Genomic DNA, 24,769 nt, shown 5'->3' with positions numbered 1-24,769 from the left:
ACTCCTTCGTTGCCCGGGCAGTGTGTTTGGGATCATTGTCATGCTGAAAGACCCAGCCACGTTTCATCTTCAGTGCCCTTGCTGATGGAAGGAGGTGTTCACTCAAAATCTCACGATACATGGCCCCATTCATTCTTTCCTTTACACGGATCAGTCGTCCTGGTCCCTTTGCAGAAAAACAGCCCCAAAGCATGATGTTTCCACCCCCATGCTTCACAGTAGGTACGGTGTCCTTTGGATGCAACTCAGCATTCTCTCTCCTCCAAACACAATGAGTTGAGTTTAGACCAAAACGTTCTACTTTGGTTTCATCTGACCATATGACATTCTCCCAATCCTCTTCTGGATCATCCAAATGCTCTTTAGCAAACTTCAGATGGGCCCAGACATGTACTGGCTTAAGCAGGGGGACACATCTGGCACTGCAGGATTTGAGTCCCTGGCGGCGTAGTGTGTTACTGATGGTAGCCTTTGTTACTTTGGTCCCAGCTCTCTGCAGGTCATTCACTAGGTCCCCCCGTGTGGTTCTGGGATTTTTGCTCACCGTTCTTGTGATCATTTTGACCCCACGGGGTGAGATCTTGCACGGAGCCCCAGATCGAGGGAGATTATCAGTGGTCTTGTATGTCTTCCATTTTCTAATTATTGGTCCCACAGTTGATTTCTTCATACCAAGCTGCTTGCCTATTGCAGATTCAGTCTTCCCAGCCTGGTGCAGGTCTACAATTTTGTTTCTGGTGTCCTTCGACAGCTCTTTTGTCTTGGCCATAATGGAGTTTGGAGTGTGACTGTTTGAGGTTGTGGACAGGTGTCTTTTATACTGATAACAAGGTCAAACAGGTGCCATTACTACAGGTAACGAGTGGAGGACAGAGGAGCCTCTTAAAGAAGTAGTTACAGGTCTGTGAGAGCCAGACATCTTGCTTGTTTGTGGGTGACCAAATACTTATTTTCCACCATGATTTGCAAATAAATTCTTTAAAAATCAGACAATGTGATTTTCTGGATTTTTCCCCCCCACTTTGTCTCTCATAGTTGAGGTATACCTATGATGAAAATTACAGGCCTCTCTCATCTTTTTAAGTGGGAGAACTTGCACAATTGGTGGCTGACTAAATACTTTTTTGCCCCACTGTATGCATGAAGATGCATTTTATCCAATGCATTGGGGGGGGGGGGAAGCATTGGCGCCATCCAAAAGCAACTCTTAGGGCTGTGCAAAGCTTTGCTTCAGCAATTCTATGAGTCAGAAGAGGATTCTGTACAAGCGCCACATACATGCAGTGTGGGCATGGGATTATATCTGGTGCTACCCCTTTTATTCCCCCCAAAATAACGATCACAGTTTTGTGAGATAAGACAAAATTAACGTTTACTCACATGAAGTATTTTTTTCGGAACAGCAGTTACAGTAGCAAAAATAAACGGCAATTTAAACTATTAACTGAATTACAAAAACTAGGCCATAATTTGTCTCTGAGCTGAAGAGCTCAGACATGTGCTTTTTCCATTGAGAGCATGGTGGAGGAGGAAGCGGAAGTGACCTCACAGAGTCACCGCCTCCTTCCATGTGTCCATCCAGGAACACAGGATCTGTGAGTTTTGAGTGCATTTCTCCTACATGCAGAAACTTCTGACAGCTAGTGAAGCTGCTGGATGAGGCTTCAAATGCAAAGCATTTTGATGAAGCAGACTGAATTGCCTCTACATTGCAAGAATGCAAACGGTCTCCACTGCATGAAGCATACTGTTAACTTGAAATGCAGCCGCCTCACTCCCCAAACAAGATTCCCAAGGGTTTAGCGAGCCTCCCTTTTCACTAACTAGAGATGGCAGTTTTGACAAGGCTGAAACATTCTTCCCAATGGTTGTTATCTTTGAAGAGTTTCAAGGTTCAATCAGGACTCATTTGCTGGTTGTGTCCCCCATAAACCATGCAGATGCTGAAAATATTGCAAAGGCCACTGAAAAATGTCTTTTGGATTCAGGGCTCACCTTTAGAGAACGGCGTGGCTTTCGTCTCAGCCGACGCCTCCATAATTATTGTCAAGCCTAGTGGCATTCCAAAGCTTCTACAAGACAAAACAATAGGGCAAGAAAAAATATTGCACTGGCTGCACACACCATTTACTACATCTAACAGCAAAAACTGGATCAAAGAGGTGTTTTTTTTTTTGATCTACATGGGTCATCTGGTGGACCTCTATTAACATTTTAAGGAAAAATGCCAATAAAAAAGGATTTGTTAGAGAAGATATAGGTATCTCATTTTGTAAAGTAGCACCTAGAATGTCCTCAAACATGCTACAATTCAATGGTTAAGCATATCTATCATATTAAAAGAACCCTAAATATTTGGGAGGGCATGAAATGCTATTGCATAACTCACCATGGTGATGATAAAAATGCCAAAAACAGGAGAGATAAGTCATCTGGAACCTGCGAAAAGAGATTAACAAATATATTCAAGGTTCAGTTCCTAAACTGCATGCTGTGTTTCTGCCTACAGTTACACCTATTTTCAAGAACCTCAATATGTTGCTTTAGCATGAGGAACCTGTGATTCACAGATTGTATCCTACCATGAAACTCTGTGTAGGATGCTTTATTAAACCATTGATCATACTTGAGAACAAAGATGATGTATAATGTCTGTTGATATCACCAAGGAAGATATTCAGAAATCAGGCCAAGACTTGGAGTTCTGCCACAACACCATCTGTTCCATTTGCAAATCATTCCCCATGCATTTTAAACCCAACTAGCAATTCCTCCCCTACCCACCCCCACTTTATCCTTACCATCCGCAGATCCAAAATGTATTTAGCATGGTTTTGAATTCATAGGAAGCACCTTCAGCCAATCATTACTCAGTCCAAACTAGCCAACAGCTGAGGTCTGAGAACACCAGCCAATTATTGCTCACTTTCTGCTTCAAATTTGCCAGTTGCCGAGTTCACTTCCCCCCAAGTGGCTCCATGAAACAAAGAGAGATGCAGAATAATAGTAGTAGTAATAATAATAATATTAATAATAATAGTAATAATAAATATATTTTAAAAAAAATAAAAAACCTTTGGTTCGCCATGGCACTATTCTAGCAAGTTATGTGTCGTGTGTTGTCCCAACAAATCCCAACAGTGTAGCAAGCTGCATTTGAGGATTATGCCCCCCCCCCCCGCTGGAATCAGTAAAACAGAATTGGAATGGGAAAGAGATGGTCCTTGCATGTCAGTCTGTCCCATGAGAAAGAAGCATTCCCAGAGACAGGTTGGCCTTGCTGGAATGCAAACCTCATTCATAGCAGAAGCATGTAAAAGGAGCTTGTTTTTGAGGTGGACAGGGGAATCAGAATTTTTAGAACTCTGGTGTATTACCACTGGTGTTCTGTTAATATCATGAAATAGGAAGGGGGGGACAGAGCAGTAACCGAAGAGCTCTTATTGATAGGCTTTGCTGCATAGCAGCTGATCACGAAGTTGGATCTTGATGGATCATCTAAGTTGCCAAATTCCATGCTGACACAACGAGATTTTATTGAAATACCTGCTGTATATATAGCCAAATAAATAAATAAATACATACATAATATCTCATTCCAGATCCAGGACAGAAGCTGTACTGCTTGAACCTGTAGGGAGAAAAATTGTGAAATGTTCATTGCTACAGACTCTTTTGGAATAATTTCATGATGTATTACCACAGAGCAAAATGATCTTTATATGGAGTTCACAGGGTATCAAACTTTCACAGATCTACCTGTCGTATGTTTTGAGTAAAGAAGGATTGATCAATTTTGGCATCAGCTATGCAAATACAAGTTCTAACTAATGGACAATCACAGTTTCCAGAACATCCTTGTTTTTTGAAATATGTGTTATTCATCCCAAACAGTACAGTGATGGTTTCTGTGAAAGTATGTTAAGCTTGGTTAAAAAAAAAAATGTAACCAAGGTCAGCAGAAAGACATGCTGCAGCTGGAGCGTATACAGGGTACACAGGTATTAGAAATATTTTCTGTGTAATGATAGCATTCAAAATCAATATGTTCAAGAAATACAACTGTACTGAATGATCACCAGTCACTGATTTCATCCACAAAGCAAGACAAGAAAAGAAACTTCTTAAGATTTTGGAATGACAAATTCTACTTCTGCCCTAGTGAATTCTCACGCATTATCTAGACGCATTTCTTGGTTTGGAGTTAGGAGAAGACTATTCTCACACCATCAGACATTGCTTCAGACTCGGTTAGCAGTGTCTTATTTCATTAGACCTAATCATTTAAGGTTTGAGAGACAGAATGTATGTTGGGAAGGGGATTTTGTATGTTTTGTACCATGCATACCCATCACTATGACCCGATTCTGAAATATCGCAAACTGTAGTAAGACAGTTGGGGTGAAGGGAGAAAACAGCTCTCAAACATGCAGTACATTGTAGAGCAGCATCCTCTAATCTGATGCCCTTCAGATGTGCTGGATTACAACCTCCATCATTCCCAGCCTAACCCAGATGAGTGCTGTAGTCCAGCATATTTAAAGGACATCACGCTGGAGAAGGTTGTTACATAGAATAAATAATAATAATAATAATAATAATAATAATAATAATAATAATAATAATGGAATTCTTAGCTAAATTCATACTAAAATCTACTGGAAAAAATTCTACTTCTGTCTCATCTTACTGATTCATTGCTTTTACACTACTGTAATAATTAAGATGAGCAATGCTGAGCCAAATATAAAGGAATGGTTAAATGCCATGATACAGGAACAGATGCATATATGCCAAGATCCTGGTGCAAGAAGCCTCAGCCTTTGTGACCGAACTACAACTCCCAAAATTCCTAGCCAGGATACATTTCAGTTTTATAAGTGATATGGATATAGCAATTTAGCTCAAGATACCACAAAAGTTGTTACTGTGAGTGGGCTGGAAGGAAGCCAAGCTCCTGTTACTGCTTATATTCTAAAGGCTGACTGTACAGTTTCTGTGGTGCTTCTAATCATCATGAGTTTCTAGCTCAGTGGCCAAGCACATCCTCTGCACGTGGAAGGTGATCAGCCCACTTCTGAACCCTTCTGATGTAAAGGATCTCAGATTGCTGATCCACCTCCTGTGACCTTGGAGAAATACTGGTACTCAGAGGAGATAGCACAGGTGAGATGGAGCAATTACTTTGTTTCACTGAAGCATATTCAGAGGAGGAGGAGGAGGAGGAGGAGGAAGGTGGCCCTACCAAGACAGGGATATTTTATAAGCACTCCTCTTCCACATGTGCCAAGTGTAAAGTTTAAGACAACAAAGGCGCAACTTCTGCACAAGGAGAGGGTCTAACAAGATGGTCTTGAAGTTCTTTCCCAGAACCACGTGGACTGCCTGTATATGTCTCCTGAAGCTGAGCAAGTGGATATTTGGCCTTTTATAAAACTATGGATGTTACATTTTGTTTTTCATTGGCTTTGGGGAGGTTCGTTCCCCATGTCAGATCTCCCACTAAGAGGAAAAATTGGCTTTAAAAGTGGGGAAGAAACTTGCAGGGTATTCCCACAAAGCTCAAATCTGCACAGTGCTGTGGAAAAAGTATCCCAGCCTTGGTCCCTCAAACAGAATTACCTTACATATTCATTGGTAATTGTGGGGTGGGGGGGGGGGGAGGCAGGGGCAAGGGGTTGGGCAGAAAGTGCTTTGGTTCAGCAAATTGCCAGGCAAGGATCAATAGAAAAAGAGACAGATTGGCGACATGTTTCTATCAACCCAGAGTGCAAGCTCAGCGCTGTTTTCCCCAGCTGGGAGAAGCAGGCCAGACCCAGCCGCTTCTCTCTACGCTCCTCATTCTAACAGGTCTCTGATCCATCCAGTGGAAAGTAAACAGCCCCATGATTTGCCAAGGATTAACCACACAAATATCACTGATGTATTCAAATGCACTTTCCTCAATACCACATAATAAGTAGAGGTTACTAATTAGCAGGGGTTATGCTGCCGAGAATAGCAACCGTTTCATTTTGGGGACATTTAAAAAATGAAAGAGGGATGAAAGGAAGGCAGTCTTCCTTGGCCACCATATTCTCTTTCGATCCTTCCTGAAAAGCAGGCTGGACAGACTAGAAGCAGCTCATGCAGACCAGAGGGAGCAAGTGAGCAAATGAGATTTTTATTATAAAAGATGACTTTATCATCTCTTGTACTGTGCTATTTCCCTTTCCCCCCCCTCTTTTAATTACCTGCTACCTGCTTTATTTTAGCTAGTAACAGAAGCAAAATTATTTCTGCAAGACATATCCCCTCTCTCCCCACCCCATGTTCTTTGTGCATTCACATCTCCTTTTTAAATACTCTATTAGAAAAATATTGCCTCAGCAGCTGGGATGCATACACCGGTGGTGGAGGGGGAAAACAATGAGCAGGATGATGTGGGAGGCATGCAATAAAGAAAAGAAGGAACCAATAAAGATTAATTATCTAATTAACAGAGAAGTAAAAAATAGAGGGAGAAATAAATGCCTTGCCAACATTTGCTTGGGAGGCTTATTCCCTTCCCGGTGATCTCTCTCTTGCTCTTAAATATATAAATTTGGTAAATCTCATTGCTTTTGCCCTTTCGGAAGCTAGGACACTGAGCACAAATGCTGCCAAAGGTCACAGCTTTAAAGTTCCATGGTTTTCAGTAGAGAAATATAAGGGTGGGAAAATCTACCACCACCATCAATCTCTGGAAAAAATCTGGAGTAACTAGATAGAGTTTCTCAAATAAACTCTGCACGTCCATAAACTATTCCAGATTAGAGGCTGGGCATGGTTTAACCCAGCAGTAGATAACTTGTCTGTATCAGGGAAGTAAATGTTTCTTTAAAATTCAACCGCAAGGGTGGGAATGATGCAGGGATAGGGTGGGGAACTTTGAATGCTTTTTTACATGATTTGGGAAGCTTCGTTCTTTTAAAAAAAGTCATACACCTTTTTTCTTTGCTTTTATTTCAAAGATAAGTCATTCCACCACAATTTGATTTGCTGCTGAACTTCAGCAATGTGATCAGCACTGGGATCCAAAAAAAGAAAAGAAAAGAAAAGCAGAGCGTGGACCTGTGCACAACTCATGACCTACAGGTGGCCCCCTGAATTTTTGGGCCCTTGTGGTAGGCAAGAGGAGATTTGAGAAATGATCTTTCACTGGTGTGTTGCTGTTGTTATTATCATTCAAAGCAATGGGGCTCTAGCTTGGATCTGGAAAACAATGTGGGGAGAGGTATTTAAGCTTTTCTTCCATGCCCCTTCCCCATCCACAATTCCACCCACCTCTAAGCTGCTGTTGACTAACTCAGGGTGCTGTAATGTTTTACCCCTCACTGGACTAATAGAAGTTTCCATGGGAAGGCAATTTAGATCAGGAAATTGCCCCCTCCTATCAGTGCTGCTCCCTCTCTTTCTCCAGAACCTTTGAATAAGGCTGCTTTTTTAGGGAGAAAATTGCCTAGCTCTGTAATCTCCATTCCCCACTGTAGCCAAGGTGAAGAATACATAATTGAAATAGATGCATATTCTTCTCCTGTTTTTTCTTCCACCCCCCTCCCTCTCCTTCCTCTGTTGTCTCCCTTTTGTCAAATGGTAAACAGCAAATGCCTCAAGGCACAGATCTGCCCCCCATACTTCATAAATTGCAATGCATGCAGATGGTGTTGGGTATATAATATCTAATAAAATAGCAAAGAGCAAACAAAAACCCAACACTGGCCATGCATCTTTGAACATTTCATTTAGTTTGGTTCTCAAGTAGAGGACAGGATGCCATCTTTGGGAGCTTTATTTGAAGAATATTTATTTATCCATTTGGTGGGAATTGACAATGAAGATATCAAAATGGTGGGTTGCTTCTGCCTTTTAAGATCAACTATCAACAGCAAAGGAACAAGCAGACAAGAAAGATGCCACAGACCAGCACTTGGTAGAGCAGCCATGAAGGCCTTGGGAAAGGTATTCAGGTGCTGGGGTGCATCAATACCAGAAAGATCAGAACAGTGCAAACCATGGCATTCCCTGTGAGACTCTCTAGAAGCAAAAGAAAAAGCAGGAAAGAAAGAACATGGACACTTCTGAACATTGGTGTTGGACAAGACTCCGGAGAATACCACAGACAGCCAAGAAAACAAACCAATGGATCATTGAACAAATCAATCCACAGTTCTCACTCAAGGCACAAATGATCAGGCTCAGATTATCCTACTCTGTACACATTATAGGAAGTCCTAGCTATCTGGAGAAGGCTCTAATGCTGGAAAAGGTGAGGATGACCAGCCTCATTGGTAATGTGTGCGCTGTTGGAAGACCTGAAGGACCAGGTTCGGGACAAACTGTCATGGAGGAAATCTATCTATGTGACTGCTAAGAATCCACACCAACTTGATGGCACATAATCAATCAATCAGCCAATCCTTTTGGGATCAAAGTGGGTCCAAGATTAAGGTACAAGAGTCTTTTCGGAGTTGGGTGGCCATAAAAATCCAATGAATGAATGAATGAATGAATCAATCAATCAATCAGGTGATCTTGGTAAAATAACATAAAAAGAAGCCGATTGGCACAGATTGTGCATTTCTCTGAATAAGAGTACTTTTAGGAAGAATTCCAATAATTTAAAATAGAAATACAATGGGAAGTAACAAAGAGTAGAGAGAGAGAGAGTGCCATAGCAGATCACTTCTATATCATTCTAAGAACACTGTGTGGAAGTACTCTTGTAAGTCACCAGGAACTGAGCTCGACTCAAAAGGTATTTGACTTTAATTTTCATCAGAGTTTGAAATACTGAGCAGGTGACCTGTTTACCTCTTCAGTTTGTTCTCCACATGTCTGGCTATAAAACCCAATGTTGGCAGTTTATTTTAAAATCTGGCTCTTATTCTGATTTTGATTATGGAAGTATAAATCTAACAATATCAATAAAAGACCATAAACAAAAGAGACCAGCAATTCATCACATTCACGGCTTGTTGCAAAAGAAGCTCATCTGCCCATCAGCCCCTCCACAGACTTCCATTAACCCATAAAAGGAATGAAGAAAGCAACAGTAAACACATCGTGTGTGTGGTTCGCAGCCAAATGGGAGACAAACGTCAGCTTTCTATTGCCACAACATCAATAATCTTGATGAAAGCTTAAGAAATGTTTGATTTGTATTTATCTTATTCTTTCTCTAAGGCGGCTAGATTTTTATGAATAGCTTGTATCTTCACAACAGCTCTTTAAGGCAGGTTAAGCAGAAGAAGAGGGTGCTAAAGCAATGCTTCCATATGACTGATCTGTGGCTGGATTGAATGTTTGAGTGATATATTATATTATATTAATTATAATTTACTGCTGATATATAGCACATAGATATCCATTCATATACATAAACACACCACAAGTCTGGCACGAGCACCTGCAACATTGGGGGGATTGCCAGTATTGTCGCAGCTCAACAGAACCCTTGTGCTTCAGCCTTTCTCTGACAGCAGTGGCCTGCCTTTTAAATTTCCCGCTATGTCCTTGGTAAACGATGTGAGAATTAAAAAGTTTGGCACGTAACTGCAAAGTGCCAAACTTCAGCATCCTGTTTCTTGTCAAAAAGGCCCTGGGATCCCTAGGCATTCTTAAAAAAAACAGGGGGTTCTTGTATCCCACTATTTCATTTGTAAGTATGCCCCCCTCCCCCCAGAAAAAGGACAAAAATAAGGCGGGAGGGTGGAAAGCATCTGTGGGAGCTCTGAGTTGTTTCTGGTAAATGGCAGCCATTTTATGAATAAGCAGGCTCCATATGGGAGCCATTTTGTGTGAGTGCCCAGAACAGGCTCTCACCTCCAGAAGTAGGTTTCAGTCAAAGAAGACGGCCCACCCTTGCTTTCAAGTATCGTGAGTATTCAAGATGGGAGGCAACTCCCTTCTGCCTGCTCGCGGACTGCACTGCAGTTTCTGTGGCTTGCCAACCCAACCAGTGATCCGTCAGGAAGGATGCTGGATTAGCACCAGGGCCAGACCAGTTCAAATCCAGCCTCAGCCACTGAAGCTCCCTAGGTGACTTAGGGCCTCTCTCAGCCCAGTCTACCACACAGGGCTCTTGTGGGGAAAAGTTGAAGAAAAGAGTATTATGTATGCTGCTTTGATCTCCCGGGGGAACTTTGGGTTATACGTCTAACAAGTAAACATCTAACAAGCAACAATAATATGAAAAGGCTCACTGATTCATGGCTAGACTACCCAGCTGCATTTGCCAGGAAAGGGGCTCAAAGCTGAAGCTGTCCCAAATTAGTATATGAGGAAACAGGCTTGACAAAAACTCTCTCTTTGGGCCTTTCACCATTTGTCCTTTGGTCAGCAGAAAACTAGACCAGCAGGATAGTCACTGGCCCCATTGCCAATCCCCCTCTTGCTTCCAGCGCACCTGTTCTGCCCCATTGCCAAAATATGATTATGGTCCTGCAGGCCACATTAGGAAAAGCAATAGGGTTTTCTTACTGTAGTTCAGAGTAACATTCTCTTTCTTCTTCTCATTCAACTTCCTTTCTTTCTCTTTTTATTCGGATCTGCTCACATTTCATCTGTTTTCTTAACTCTGCACTTTTTCTCTCTCTCTCCCTCCCTCTCCCCATTCCTTTCTCTCACTGTGTTTTCTGTTCTGTGCTATCCTTTCTCATTGCCCAGAGATGAACACATCGCTTTTACTTTTTCAGCACTGGGATATTTGCTTAGTATAGCATTTTTCTGCTGCCTAAAGGCCTCTAAGAAAGATAGAAACCATTGACTAAATTATCTCTTTATTTGGTTTTGGAAAATGTTCACTCTTGAGATGTGCATTTGGCATATTGTTTCTGAATTTGAAACTGTAGTAAAATCTTAGTAGAATCGCAGGCCTTTCAACTGAAGCAACGAGGATCTTGTTTTTAAATGAAGGAAGGGAAGTGACCAGCAGCTGGATGAAGTTTCTAGCCACTTTCTCATGCCAAAGGATTGACTGTGAATTAGCAATGGTAGACAGGCTAAAATCAAGCAGTAAGTTATTTTTTCCCGGCACCTAATCAATCCCACCCTCCTTGTGTGACATCTGGCACCCTCCCCACCGGCCCCATCCCCCACCCTAAAATGGGGAGCTGATAATTGATGGATATTCTGCACATCTCCCTGTCATTTGAAAGCACTGTTTTAAAAAAAAACCCAAAAAACCGGCTAAATCTGTTCTTCAGTAAAGAAATGAGACCATTAACAGCACTTGTGTGTGTATAGTGTCTTTGCATATTTCTCCAGCCAGATGTTCCACAGTTGTGGATTTCCAAAATAGGCCACTCCACCCTGTTTGACTTTACTATATTAAATCATCAACATATTTTGAAACATTAGCTCTGGTTTTGAGTCTTTTTGCACATTTCCTCACTCAGGGCTCTCAAATGGCAATATTAGCATTTGTGTTGATTTAACTGTTCATCACAGTATCATAAAAAGTACGTCCCATTCTTCTCTACCATGGAGAAGGTGAGGAGGGAGGGTTGAATCAAGCACCTAGTCTAGAAAAAAAATACAGTTTTCATCCTAGCTGTAGCTATGTCCAATTTTTGCACATGCCAGCAAACTTCTATCTCCATGATGTTTGTTCCTGTATTTAGCTGAGGTCCAGTTATATGTCTCACGTGAAATACTGAGACTGTGGGACAAGGAGAGGTGGGTAATATTTAATATTTTCCCATTGCCATAGATGTAGGATTCAAACCTGAAACCTTTTCCTTTATCAGGATATGATTCAAATCAAACTGAAGCAAGCTTAAGGTTCAAGAGTTTACCATGGGAAAACATGTGCTTAATCCTCTCCTCTCATCTTGATGAGGAGGAGGAGGAGGAGGATGTTTGGCTGGAGTGGGTGAGCAGTCTTCATTTGCTGCTGCATGACTCTTAAAGCAGTTCTGCAAGAGAATTATTTGCCAGAACATTCATTTGCATTACAAAAGCCACTTTTCTGCACAAAATCATCTCAACTACATTTCACAGCCTACTGATCCTTCATTAACTTTTCCTCTCCCATCTCTCACTTTACCATCAATAGACTGCAAGGTCTTTGGGGCATGGACCTTTTCCTTTTCCTTTGCTTATGCTGCAAAATGCTACATACATTGATGAGGTTCTAACATCGATAATAATTACTGTACTATTTATCTTTAGACATTCCAGGCTGCCAGTTTCCAGGGAATAAGCTATGTGTACAACATTTAAGACACCCACCCACACACTCTCTCTCCCTCTTTTGCACATACACTTTTTTTAATATGTGTGCCTTTGAGACACTTTTGACTCCTGGCTAGTGCCTGGACAAGTCCAGGCAATTTTCTTGCCAACATTTTTGGAAGTGGTTTGCCCTTGCCTTCTTCCTAGGGTGAGAGACAGCGAGTGGCCCAAAGTCACGCAGCTGGCTTCATGCCTAAGGCAGGACTAGAAACTCTCCCAGTTTCCAGCCTGGTGCTTTAAACCACTACCCCAGACTGGCTCTCACCACACATACAAAGCACTATTAAATAAATAAATAAATAAATAAATAAATAAATAAATAAATAAGCAAGCAAGCAAGCAAGCAAGCAAGCAAGCAAGCAAGCAAGCATGCACAGAAGCATAGTATCTACATTGTAAACATGTTTTTTTAATTACAAAGTAATGACCTAGCTTTCAGGGCTCACAAAGCCAAATCTACAATATGCTACAATCTAGAAAAAGAAAGGTTGCCCAATAAGCCCTTTCTAAACAAGTAAGGCATATTTTCACCCCAAAAACATAGAGAAATGATTAGCTCTTCCTTTGGTTCTAATAAAAATGCATGGTCCTTGCCCTGGTTGTACCTAACTATGGCATAAACACAAACCATGATTGCCCTGAGCTGGCAATCTTTTTTTCCACCATGTCTCCATGGCATTGTCCCCTGCCCATGAGTGAGGCAACCCTAAGTGGCATTTCCCTTATTCCAACTGCATTCGGCAGCAGCCTCAAGGTCAATATCATCAGGTTTTTCTACCCATTACCTTGGGGGGAATTCAAGTGACTGGCTGCCCTTGGGAACAGAAGCAACAGAGGCAGGATAGGGATTGGTAATTGGGACAGTACATTTCATGCCAGTATAATTTTCTGCCAACTCAGGAAGGGTTGACGCCACAGTAGGAAAAGGCCCCCATTGTCATGATTTAGCAGTGTAGCAGTTTCTAGCTTTGTTTTACAGCAGGAAATGTGTTGCATTAGAATTTGGGGAGTTCAACAGCTTTATTGAAACAAAGTGCAGTGAAGTTAACTTCAGTGGTTATAAGTAAGCAGCAAGTTTAAAACTGCTGGTCAAATGTTGAACCAGATACAGAAAGGACTCCTTCTGGATGCTGCAAACTAAGTGGGTTGTGGCCATCTTCCAGCTGCTTTCCTGCCTCTGCTGGTCAAGGAAATTCCTTCCTGTCCAGGATCTTGGCCTTGATGTTCTCCACCTCCAGGGTGATGGTCTTCCTGGTCAAGGTCTTTACAAAGATCTGCACTTTCTCACAGGGTTCAAGCTTGTCCCAACAGTAAAAATCAAATGGATGAAAAGCAACTCCCACAACCCTTTTGGATCTCAGGGCTGTGGTGATGACCCAGTGTTGTATCCATGGGGCAGATTTCTATGGGCAATGGTGGTCACAGGAAGATTGGCATGACTAGCTGTTTGTTAGTTTGTTATAACAACTCAGCAAGAATTACAGCATGGCTGCGCAACCAATAGTTTATCAGGGCACCATTACCTGTGTTGACTCTCATGACATAAATTAACTAGCCAACTCTTGAAATCCAAACATTCTGGCCCCTGAATGGATTTCACAGAAACCACTCTGGGTCAGAGCCATAGTATCCAAAGGCATCAGAGGTACAGACCAATATTTTTTTAATGGGGCTGTGGGGAAAAGGAAATGAGATTCAGCAATTCTGCATTTCCTAGCAACCGGAAAGTGTATTTGTTTTCTGTTGGGCGATGTCATCCAAATGGGGCAACTTTGGTTTAGCTAGGAAGAGGGATCTGTTTGCTTTTAGAGAGCACTAGAGACCTTTATTTGAAGAGCTGTCAAAGAGCAGTCTTTATTTAATTGCTTATTATTATATTTATATCCCGCCTTTGTTTTGTATAACTCAAGATGGTGTGCTCCCGCCTCCTTTTTTCGCTCAACAACAACCCTGTGAGGTGAGTTGGGCTGAGAGAAGGAGTCTGGCCCAAAGTCTCCCAGGTGGCTTTCATGCCCAAGGAAGGTCTAGAACTCACCATCTCCTGGTTTCTAGTCCTGCACCTTCACCACTACACCAAATTGTTTTCCGGGTCTTGTATTTGAAGGTTGCCTGTCTGGTTTGGTGATAAAAATAATTAGATAGCACGGCGAGGATGACTGCTTATTTGCAATCACCAGCAGCACTTGAACAGCAACTTGGGCAGATCCACAAGTCACCTAGTTGCCTCCACTATGGTGAGCTGTGTTGTGTTTTTATTTAAAGCAAGGGTTGCTAAATTTATATCTGTGCCTATAAATTGAAACGTGCACATGTTATGCAAATAATCTGCATTTGCCTTTTTTTTTTGCGTGAGGAAGAAACACAGTTCCAGTTTTGTTTTGTTTTTTCCTAGCAGTGCGTCAACAAACATCCTAGGGATATTAAAGCACTTGGGAAAAAATCAGTTCTGTTTTTGCCTCTCAATTCCATTCGACTTTGATTAGAAACGAAGGAGGAAAAAAGAAATGGAGAGAGACTGAGTGTATGTAATTCATTTGGGGCTCCTATTTTAGGAAAGAAAATAGTTTCAACATTTAGACTGAGGGGGAGAAAGTGGGATTGTGTAAAGCCTTCGACAATACATTGTGTAATTACTTTGAAAAGTTATTCAGCCTCCTCCCTTTCTACATTTCCATAGGAAGTGCATGTTTTGGCTATCAATTTGGGTTTTTTTCTTTGAGGGGGGTACTCTAATGCTATGCTGTTCTTGAGCCCCCATGTTTTGGCGGTAATTAAGGTCATATGCTGGAATTGGAGAAGGGAGAGTGAGTGTAACCACAGAGTGAGACATCAAGCCATTTTTCTGAGAAGAGAGAGAAGGTGGTCAGTGAGCGACCAAGGCCAGACATGATGTTGGTAGAAGAGGTGGCAGAATGAACAGAGGAAGAAAGATTTGAGGCATTTGAATAGGCCACCAAAGGAGTTCCAGAGATGTGATATAGATTGTGCAAGTCAGCTATTGCATCGTACTGTATTTATAGGCCGCCTGACTCCCAAACAACTCTGGGTGGCTTACAACTGAAAAAACATCATATAAAAAGAATACAACAGACCAGAAGAGTAAAACACAAATACAAAAGAAATAAAACCGAATTAAAATGAAGCAAAACAAAAAACCAAAAGGGGCTCCATAGTCACCCTATTGCCAAGGCCAGGGAGAACAACCAGCCCTTCAATTATTTCCTGAGTGACATAAGGGCAGGAGCCACACAAATCTCTGGGACAAGATCATTCCAGAGGGCAGGAATTGCAACTGAGTAGATGCGTTTCCTGGGTCCTGCCAGATGACATTTTTTAATTGATGGGACCTGGAGTGTAGCCACCCTGCTGGCATGATTGGGACAGGCAGAGAGAACTGGAGATAAGTGGTCGGTCCCTCAGGAAACGAAGCCCCATTCCATGAAGGGCTTCAAAGGTGATAACCAGCACCTTGAATTACACCCAGAAGCCAACTGGCAAGCAGTGCAGCTCATGAAGCACCGGGGTCATGTGTGCATGACTCAGTGCCCCCTCACTGCCTGAACCACTGCATTCTGGACCAGCTATAGCTTCCGGAGCATCTTCAAGGGCAGCCCCATGTACAGCATGTTACAGTAATCCAATTGTGAGGTGACCAGGGCAAGAACGACTGTCTGAAGGGCAGTCCAGGAAGGGGGGAACTGGTGCACTTGATGTAACTATGCAAAGGCCCTCTTGGCCACAGCTTCCCTCACCTCCATGAGCAGGAGCTAAGAGTCCAAAAGGACTCCCAGATTGCACACAAGTCTCAAATGGGGAAGTTTAATGCCACTGAGAGTCAGTGATGGAATACCTCCAGATCTAGGGGGCCCAAACACACATAGCCACTTGATTTTGTCAGGATCCAGCCTGTTCCTCCCCATCCATCCAGGCCCTCACAGCCTTCAGGCACTGGGTTAGGACTTTGACCACATTGCTCAGATGGCCAGGGATCAAGATATACAGCTAAGTATCATCTGTATATTCATGATACCTGACCCCAAATCAATGGATAACCTCAGCCAGCAGTTTCATGCAGATGTTAAACAGAAGGGGAGTTGAACCCTGCACCCTACAAGTGAGGGCCATGGATGGAATCTCTTTCCACCTGACTGACACCAGCCACAGAGAAAGGAGAACTATTGTAAAATAGGGCCTCCCACCTCCAACCCCCCAAACCCAATCCATAAGGATAACATGACTGACAATATTGAAAGCTGCCATGAGCTTCGCATGGTAGTCCAGACAAGAAGCATAGCCAGATGTATTAGCTCTAACTTTATTGCAAGATTAACAGACTCTTGCAAGTTTGAAAGTACATCTCTCCCCTCCTGCTTGCCTTTACAGTCCAAGAAACTAGGAACGGTCCCTTCTGAAATGTTTGTCATGCCCACATTCCTTCTGAGGACTCAGCTGCCACTTGTCTGACCATTGTCTAGTCTGCAGCTGTTCCTCCTGTCTCCCAAGGTCATTCCCACATGCCATTATAGTTGCTGAGAGATCAAGGAGTACAAGGATGGGCCAATGCCATCTTTATACTAAACCCCAGCCTCATTCAATTTATATAGCCACCCATCTCAGACCAGTGACTCTGGCCGGCTAACAATAATAAAAACAATCAAACAAGTAAAACAATACAAAAAATATATAAATACAGCCAAGAGATCTTTTAAAAAACCATTGGTGTCAGCACAACCATGAAATGGGGCCCTTCGCATACTTGGGGCCCCAGGCCTGGGCATAAAGCCAGGTCGTCAAGGTCTTCCGAAAAGCCGAAAGGGTTGGGGCCATCCTAATCTCAGAAGGAAGTATGTTCCAGAGGGCAGGCGCCACAGCAAAAAAGGCATGTCTCCTGGTTCTCACCAGCCGACATTCCTTGCAATGTCTTCTTGAAAGGATGCACCAAAGCCTCCTTCAAGGCTAAGGGGACCACTTTGTCCCTCAGAGAAGCTGGCACTACATGTGATCCAAGCACAGGTCATTTCCCAGGCAGCTTTAACCATCCAAGAGGAACCTGGATCTAGAAAACAAGTGGATGAACTAACAGCCTGGAGAACCCTGGCCACTTCCTTCAGTCACAGGAACAAACTTGCTCCAGATAACTTATACATGGCCCTACCCTGGGCACTTCAACTGGCCTCATCCAGTCAGAGTTAAACTTTGAGTTCTTGCCCACCTTGCAATTAAGCATTCTAGGTGGGTGGTGGGTAAAGGGAGGTTAGAGGGTGAAGGTCCCTAGAGCTCTTTTGAGCCACTAATGCTAGGAGACACCACTGTTGGAACAGTAAAGCTTTTGTTGTTCTCCCAGATATTGAGGGCAAGTTGTGAGGCTGTGGTATCCAGTCGTTGATGAGCATAGGCAACAGGATCTGGATTAGAAGCTGTCCTGCAACCACCACAGGTCCCACTCTGGATTCTGGGAACTTCCTAGAATCTTGAAAACCTACCTGGGATTCAGCACCCAGCCTCTGGCTAGTTTTATGCTCCCTTTGACTATATTAGAGCTAGGCTTCACAATGAACAATGTAGAGAGCAGTGTGGGTGAGTGCTTGCAACATCCAGATTCTAAGGAGAAGTCAGGCAAGATGGGAGGGGTAGTATAATGATTTATAGTGAAAGATTACCTTTGCAGGGACATGGATGAGGGAATACACCCCTTCTGGTGCTTTGTGACCTCCCAGCTGCATTCAGTGTCATCAGTTGTGATGTACTTTTGGATTGCTGGAAAGGTTGACAATCAGAGCTACTGTTTTGTAGTGGTTCCACTCCTTCCTGGCTTGGCAATTTCAATCAGTGCTAATGGGAAAGGAGAAATCGACACAGTGGACACTTTCAAGTGGAGTCTTGCAGAGATTGGTTCTCTCTCCTCTACTTTTTAAAACTACTTAAGCTTGCTGGACAAGGTCATCTGTTGGTTCGTGGTGAGATGCCATCAGTACCCTGATTATATCCAGCTGTATATTGCTACCCTGGGCTTAGATGGAAATGCAATGAAATTCTTGACCAGTTGCCTGGAGGGTATAGGGGCCTACCCTGGTTATAATTTTGGAAGGGGTGAAAGAGAAGGCCCAAAACTTGGATGCTCTGGACACACAACTGCTGTCCAGATTATCACAATTTTATTTATGTTATAATTGTGTTTTGTGTATTGCTTCATTGTTGTAAACTGATTTGGCAAAATAGAAATCCAATAAATAAAATATACAGTGATACCTCGGGTCATGAATGCTTCTGTTCACGAACAATTCGGGCCACGAACAGCACCGTTCGCAAAATTTTGCTTCTGTTCATGAACTCCGCATCGGGTGACGAACAGGATCCGCGGCCATTTTCCCTGCTGTGACACGTGGTCGTGGCTTCCTGTAGGGAGGGGGACTCTCCCTCCAAGCAATAACTGCCTCCCCACCCGCCTTCCTGACCTCCACGCCAGAAGTTGCATCAAGCACGGTTAGCGTTCTCTCTCTTCGTACTGTACTTTGTGTCATATTTTTGTGGTTTAAAAAAAAACATACATATGGTTCAGAACGGATTAACTGTATTTACATTGAACCTTATGGGAACATTTGATTCGGGTTGCGACCAATTTGGGTTGCGACCAGAGTCGCGGAACAAATTAAGTTCGTGACCCGAGGTACCACTGTATGTGCTGCTTAATCGTAAGTGTAAGCAGGCCTGTCTGCAACGTATAAGATCAAAAGGTCTTCCAGTCTGAATGCAAATATGCAAGCTGGAGCTCAGGGAAGAAATACTTGTTTGCACCTGCACAGTGTTTCACACATCTATTTCCACACTCCAGCCTGTCTAGAAGTTTTCTGGGTGCAGAGTGCTCGAGGATTATCTTAATGATCCATTGATAAATTAAGTCAAGGGTCTGAAACACAAACTCAGTCCTACAAGAACAGTTTGGGGGGATGGTTTATCCAGCAATTATCTTCATGAAAAGCTGCAAACTATGCATATAGATTCAGCAACACTACCTTTTTAAAAAAGGAAATAAACATTACAATATTATAGCCATTAACTTCAGTGTTTGGCCAGCTTCCAGACCAAGTAATTACCTTCCGCTTGAAAATTACTTGCAATTGGCTTTCAGTTCCTCTTCATTTCCTGTTGTTTATTGTTTCACTTTGTAGAAATGCTGCTCTCCATTTTTCTCCTTTACTCTTTCCCCACTGCTGAGTTATAGTGTTCTCCATCCATCCATGAGTTAGCAGAAAACTATACAGTACCAGAAAGATACGTGCTGCCCCCATGGTTTATTTTTTTCCTGTCTCTATCGCATCTGTTCTCCCAAACTGTTGAATGGGGCTGTCCTCATTTTGTGTGTGCAAAGCATCATAGGCAACGTGATTGGTTGAGTCCTCCCTCTTCTGCTGTCCACAGCCAGCAGGAAAAGCACCTGCTAATTATAGCCCTACATCGGGATTGGGGTGGGCATGGATGCAGAACACTATCAGTCATCTCTAGGTTCTTTTCTGTACTCCTCTTTCTACACCTCCTTCTGTGGTAACTTGAGCTAAATTTAAAAGCAACCACAGACTGGAAGTACAAATGGAACAGGTTCATAAACAGATGAACTGTGACAGGGGATTTCTCTCCCTTTCCTCCTTTATATAGGCAACAACCTCCAGTTTCCATATTTCTCCATGCTTGGTTTGGAAGCCAATGGAAGAAGGATTGCTCTCATAATTTCAGTCAAGGCTTTTCAGCATTTTATGTTATGTCATTATTACGTCATTTCACTGTTACGCTATTCCACTCTTGCACCATTTCAGCTTTGTGCCAAACCAGTAAGGGCCATAAAGTTAAAGCCCTTCCAGTACTGCCAGTTGAATAGTCTAACTCTGTTGTACAAGCACAGAACTGCTGTTTCTAGCTCTAGAGAGAGCGAGTCAGCTGCAGAATGGCAGCAGACAAACAAGGCTGATCAAGAACCAGAGGGGAAAGAGCATATCCACATCAGCCTGACGTGGCCAAGAAGTTCTAGTGTGATGCTACCTGCTACATCCAAGGCAATGGGTAGTGAAATGTAATAGATTATGTCCTCAATGAATCTGCCCTGACTCCTGGTCATTGCTGCCTTGTTCTCAAGAACTTTAGATTGCTCTCTTTATGATCTGTTCTAGAAGCTTCCCAGGTATTGCTGCCAAGCTGTTTGCAGTTCACTGGATCCTCCTTTTCCCCTTTTTTGAAGATAGGGTGAACATTTGTCCTCCTTCAGCCATCTGTCATTTCACCCATTTTCCAGGTTTCTCAAAGATACTACATACCAAATCAATTCTGTACATTCTGAGATGTAATTAATTTAGTTCTTTATTCAGAGTGAATAGATACTCCTTGCTCATGTTTGCGTCGGTCTCAAGCCTCAATTCTGCCCCTTAATTGTACTTTTCACAATTGCTGGTGGAACACATAATCCTCTTGTTAGAGAGTTGAATACCTCTGCCTTTTCTTTGTATCTGTTAACATTTTGCTGTCTGCATTGTGTAGCTGATGTACTAATTCTTTTCTCTTCTTTTTATTTTTTTTTACAGTCTTTTTTGTTGTTTTTAGCATCCTTAGCCAACCTTGGCTCATTTTGAGCTTTCACTTTTTGGACAGCCTCTCTACAATTCTAGGCTGTCTCCCTGGATTCTTTCTTGGTGAAATGTCCCTTTCTCCATCTTGTGCCCTTTCTTCTTTTCAGATCTTTGCTAAACTTTTTGTGTACAGTAGATGCATTGGTTTCTTCTGCTGTCCTTCACTTTGTCCTCAATGGAATTTTTTCCAGTTGTGCTTTTAGTAACTCTCTCTCTCTCTTTAAATTTCCATTCATTTTGAGCTCTTTTTTCCATCAGCTTCTCTGGTATGGAATTCTACTTATCTCTGATATGACACATTTGATTACACTCAGCTTTGGTTTCTCTTAAAATAAAAACTACAACATTACAAGATAACGTTCCTCCTTGTGTTCTTGCTATTTCTACACCCTCAACTAAATATTCTCTCATGGAAACTCCTCTAAGAAACTTTGATTTCAGATGATATGCCATGCCAAGCTGGTGGGGGGTGGGGACTAGACGTTAGCACTGTCAGTGTCTTACTGAATTGATCAGGAACTGAAATTGAATTCAAATGTCAATATTTAATCCTCACATTCTGCTAACCATAGCACAGAGATGGCTTACTAATTGTTTGATGAGGACGTATCCTCATATGTCACCATTTCTGAACACAGGTCTAGCGCTATTCTAAAAGCATGCTAAAACCCAGCTGACTGGTTGGTGGAGTGGATGAGGGCATGGAATGAAGGAAGAGGAAGATTGTCTAATCTCCTTTACCCACCATTCTTCTTCCACTCCACCAACCCATCTGCTGTGCTATTTATGGGCACAGGTTTAGAACTCTACCAGATCTCCAGACCACTGATTAGAAATCATGACAATCAGTTGGCTGGAGAATCTCTGCACCAGTGACCTGTCACTTACGCAATGTAAAAGGTGACTAACGTCTATGTCCCAGGTATCCATCCCAACCCACTTGAGGACAGTGACTGATTATTGCTTGTCCTACCAGGAGGAAAAACACAGGACAATCACCAATCACTGTGCTTAAATTATCCCATGTTAAAATGTAAAGACAGTACAAGTCTTCATCCTTGGCACTAAAGCAGAATAAAGCTCTACCAACATACTTTCCTGTTGATTCAAGGTTGGGAGGAATGCACATTAATGAGGCTGTGAAGAAAAGCCCTCAGTCTTTCACCTTACTGATACTTTTCAACACAGATGATAGGAGACTAAAATATATTTTGTATAGCACAAATGTTATGTCAATAGGCAGGCAAATATTTAAATGATTGTACATGAAAGTGACATTAAAAGCCTCTTATCTAGACTGCAATGCCAAGTACTTGGGAGTCATGAAGTGCCAGATTTACAGCAGCCTGTGCAATCTGAATATAGTACTTCTGCATCGCAAATCAGACAGAAGTCCCATTGAGAAAAAATTAGCATGCAGTCAAAGTGCCAGCAAGGGACTGAAGCCTGTTGAGACAGCTTGCATCACAGTGGCTTTGCTCAGCTGCTTTCCTTAAATTTCTCTTTGCGCTGGTAATTATACATATAACTTCCTTTATTTAGTTATCATTCAGGAACATTAAATCATTGTCTGGAAAAAGAAAAAGAGAAAATGGGTTTTTAAACAATGGTCTGTTGAATAAGCCATGTGGTGCCAAAGAATAAATCATGGTTTATCAGCCCCAAAGCTGGATTTGTACTCCATGCTAAGCCATAATGGGAATGGCTGGTTTTGGCTTAGCACAATGGGTGAACTCCATCAGAGGAGGAAAAATAGTACAGAACTGGGGAAATAAACACCCGGAGGTCAAAGAAATAATGCTTTTCATCCTTAAGAAACAAACTCCAAGATCTGTAATTGAGCAATACCATTATAAAATAATTAGCAAGTTTTTGAATTCTCCAAAACACTTTACCAGAGTTAAGGATATCGCTAGCTGGCTTTTGGAGCCCTAAGTCTGGTTTTAGTCACGGTTGTATTGTAATGTATAGAAAAAGGACTTTTCCTCACAACCACAGCAATGTGCTTTTCTCCCTTCCTTCTGTTGGGAGGAGTATAGAAATGGTTGCCCCCTACGTGCCACACTTCCTGTGTTTTGGCACTGGGATCGGACAGCGTTGCAGCCCGTGCACACAGCAATGTGGAGTGGTTTCAGAGCAGGTACTGGTGGAATCTCAGCCATCCCTCCACCTCCCACCCACTGATGGGCAAACCAGCCACCCAACACTCCTTTAAAAGTGCAGAGGGTGCCATCCTCAAAAGAAACGTTTTGATAACAAGAGGTTATCGGGATGATTGATCTTCCATTTGAGGGACACAAGTTTCTGGTTTATTTTTCCAAAAGAAATCAGCACCAAACCAAGGACAAGAACATTTATGGCTCCAACTTGGAATCCAGCTAGAATAGCCAATTTTCTTCTTAGGGGGCTGGAAGTCACATGGTGGTTTTTCTAAGAGTTCCAGTCCTAGGAATATTGCCTTGTCTGTATTCCTATGGATAGCACTTTTAAAAAACCATTTTGTGATTTCCAGCCCCTTGAGGAAAAGTGCAGCAAAGTAAGACCTTAAAAATAAAAAAAAATCAGCCATAGTTGCCTGCTCCAGTTCCAGCACAAGTGTGTCCAATTATACATTCATAACAAATTCATAGATTACAACTATTTTCTTTCAAGTGAGAATTTTCTTCAGAGTAATAATGAGTTATTTGAATAGCAGGATCCAGTGTGTGAGATTTCATGCTGGATCGATTAAAGTCTCCAATGAGAATATCGGTGGCCTGGGATGAGGTTGATATTCCCATCTCTGAAAAGAAGAATGCAGCTGTGCAAGAGAGGTGTCTAATAGCTGCAATACAAACAGCTGTGGAGGCAAAGAGTGCAGCAGCTGGATGAGAGGGGGCAGTCCACAACAGGCTTACTAGGCCACCTGGAATCTAGTGAATTGCTGATTTCCAAAGGCTCCGCTTCTGTGCATCGGTTTGTTGCGTGGGTTTTGTTAGTAGAGTATTTTAGTCTGGGCTGCCTGTTGATTTAATGTTTCTCACTGTTTTATGTTTTGTTTTGTTTTTTAGTTTTGTACACCACCCAGAGTCCACTGGAATTGGGTGGCCAATAAATTTCAGTGAATAAAACTTCAAATAAATAAATTGTAGAATGCCCTCCTATGCAGCTCTGTGTCACAGTAAGGGGGAAAACATGGCTTTTGTGCTAGAATACCTAAAGATGGCCTTGGGCTGCCTTAGCAGCAGGCTGGCAGCAAGAGGAAGCCTGCATCAGGAGAATATATCCTCCATGAACAGTTACTGGGGCATCTTCATGCCATGGTGAGCTGGACATGAGGATGAGCCCAAACAATTAGTATGATCTTGAATATACTCAGAACTCAATGCGGCTTATTCATAGGTAATTGCATATAAGATGGTGGGCTTTGCTGCATTCTCTAAGTTTTGAGAGCAAAGGAGAATTCATAACAGATCTAATGATTTATATGTTCTATTATTTTAAATTGTATTTTGTAGTACGAAATTTGTTATAAACTAGATTTAATCTAAAGTTGTTTAGATTCCAGGGAAAGTAAGAGAAACAGGGACTCGAGAGAAATGTGTTCCAGGCCAGGAAGAGAAAAGGCTAATGAGATGGCCTTTAATTTTCAAGTCAGTCAGACCTAAAGATCTTGATGGGGTGAAAAATTGATCCTGAAAACCATTTAAATCATACAAACAGCCCATTAAAAAAAAATCCCCACAGTCTCATTGTTTTACTTGGCTGCTGCTTCCATAGTTCCAATGTTTAACTCTGGCAGCTGTTTGTTCCTCCCTCAGATTAGTCAGATGGGGGATCCTACCCAATCAAAGGCCACTCAGTGGCATGATGTAACCCAGTTATGTACTTACCAGCCAGATTGTCTTTTTGATGCTGCC

The 24,769-nt window shown here is 42.3% G+C and overlaps 1 protein-coding gene across 2 annotated transcripts in view; it reads right to left on the bottom strand.

The window, feature by feature from the left end:
* The window catches only part of SMUG1 (single-strand-selective monofunctional uracil-DNA glycosylase 1), a 189,072-nt gene that overhangs the window by 26,466 nt on the left and 137,837 nt on the right, over window positions 1–24,769 (bottom strand). For both annotated transcript variants that reach the window (XR_015795677.1, XR_015795678.1), the window contains exons 5-7: window positions 2,802–3,631; window positions 2,390–2,439; window positions 1,996–2,072 (exon numbers count right to left, since the gene is read on the bottom strand). The gene's annotated coding sequence lies outside the window, so the exon portion shown is untranslated. The remainder of the gene's footprint in view (window positions 1–1,995; window positions 2,073–2,389; window positions 2,440–2,801; window positions 3,632–24,769) is intronic.

Source organism: Python bivittatus, unplaced genomic scaffold (assembly GCF_059951505.1).
Source record: "Python bivittatus isolate LINGU-HERP-01145 unplaced genomic scaffold, Pbiv_v1 ctg000220_np1212, whole genome shotgun sequence".
NCBI classification, from domain to species: domain Eukaryota; kingdom Metazoa; phylum Chordata; class Lepidosauria; order Squamata; family Pythonidae; genus Python; species Python bivittatus.
The sequence above is the reverse complement of the archived record's forward strand: the minus strand, read 5'-3'. Positions and strand labels throughout refer to the sequence as shown.